Below are 1,847 nucleotides of genomic sequence, written 5' to 3' on the forward strand. Positions count from 1 at the left end.
ATTGGGTTAGGGTTTGTATGGGAAAAAAAAAATTGGAGGGAATTAGATTGGGTAAAAATAAAATTGGAGGGAATGGAATGGTCAATGGAATTATAAAGGGAATATAATTTTTTAAAAAATATTTTTTATATAAAAAATATTATAAAGTAAAAACAATTATTTACATATATGAAATTTAATATTTTTAAGAAAATTATATATGATATAATATAAATTTTTAGTAAATATTTTTTATATATAAGACAATATAAAATAATAGATTTTTTAGGTAAAATAGGTACTTTAAAAAAAATATAAGTTAAAACATTTTTGATTCTCATCATTATTTTTTATTTTACTATTAAGTTTTTAGAAAGGAATGACCATTCCTTCCTAATTTCTCTCTAATTAGAGAGGATCATATTACCTCACTAACTCCCTCACTATTTAAAACATTTAGAGAAGATTACATTATTCCTCTCTAATTGGACAAATTAGAGAGAAATATATTATTCCTCACTAAATTCCCTTAATAAATTTTTTTTAGAGATGAAACAAAATTTTCTCACAAAATTCCTCGTTAATGTAGTCATTTAGAGAGGAATAATTTAGTTTTCACTAAATTTCCTTGCTAACCTGACTTTTTCTAGTAGTAGATATGACATTGCCTATGACTAAATTGCTTCAAACAGATGTGCCATTTGTGTTTAATGATACATGTAAAAAGAGCTCTGATTGTTTGAAAGGCATTCTAATATCTCCTCCCATTTTAAGATCTCTTAATTGGTCACTTTACTTTGATCTTTTATGTGACAAATCTAATCTAGTTGTTGGTGCTATGCTTGGGCAAAAGGATGGTAAATTTTCATATGTCATTGCATATGCATCAAAGACTCTAGATAGTGAAAAAATTAATTACACAACCACTGAAAAATAGCTTTAAGCCATTGTGTTTGCACTTGATAAAATTCAATCTTACTTGCTCAATTCAAATGTTGTTGTCTTCAGTGACAATGTGGCTATAAGGTACTTAATGAAGAAGCCAGACTCTAAACTAAGGTTGATTAGACAGGTCATTCTTATACAAGAATTTGACCTTGAGATAAGAGATAAGAATGGCTCTACCAACCATATTACCAAACACCTTTCTAGGCTACCCCATTTGGAGGATTGTTTGGTAGACTTTAAGCTTAAGTCTCATGAGTGTGATTTGTTCCCAGATAAGTGTTTATGTTGTGTGTCCTCTCTTTTGCTATGGTATGCTTCCATTGCTAATTATCTTAAGTGTGGAATCTTTCCACAAAATTTTTCTAGATTTCAAATTGAAAAGTTGAAAAGAAAGCCTAGGTACAATGTTTAAGATCCACCCTTGATGTGGAGAGTTTGTAATGATAAAGTCCTTAGGCGTAATGTTGATGAGCACGATGTTCCCTCTATTCTTCCGTTTTGCCATTCAAATGCATGTAAGGGCATTTTAGTGCAAAAAGGACTTCTAAGAAAGTGCTAGATTGTAGGTTGTATTGGCTCAACTTGTTTAAAGATGCTTATGATTTTTGCAAGGTTTGTTTGAAATGTCAAAAACTAGCTAGTTAGGGTAAGAGGCATGAGATACCCCAACAACCCATGATGTTTTGTGAAGTTTTTGATATTTAGGGCATTGACTTTATAGGCCCCTTTCCATCTTCTTTTGGCTTCCAATATATTCTCCTTGGTGTTGATTATGCAAGCAATTAGATTGAAGCCACACCTACTAAGACTTGTGATGCAAAAATTGTGCTTAAGTTTCTCAAATCTCATATTTTGAAGGTTAGGTGTGCCAAGAGCCTTGGTGAGCAATCAAGGGAGCCATTTTTGCAATAAGCTCATGA

This window comes from Prosopis cineraria, unplaced genomic scaffold (assembly GCF_029017545.1).
Source record: "Prosopis cineraria cultivar Desert tree isolate PC_DT_omini unplaced genomic scaffold, ASM2901754v1 PC9, whole genome shotgun sequence".
In the NCBI taxonomy this organism is placed as follows: Eukaryota; Viridiplantae; Streptophyta; class Magnoliopsida; order Fabales; family Fabaceae; genus Prosopis; species Prosopis cineraria.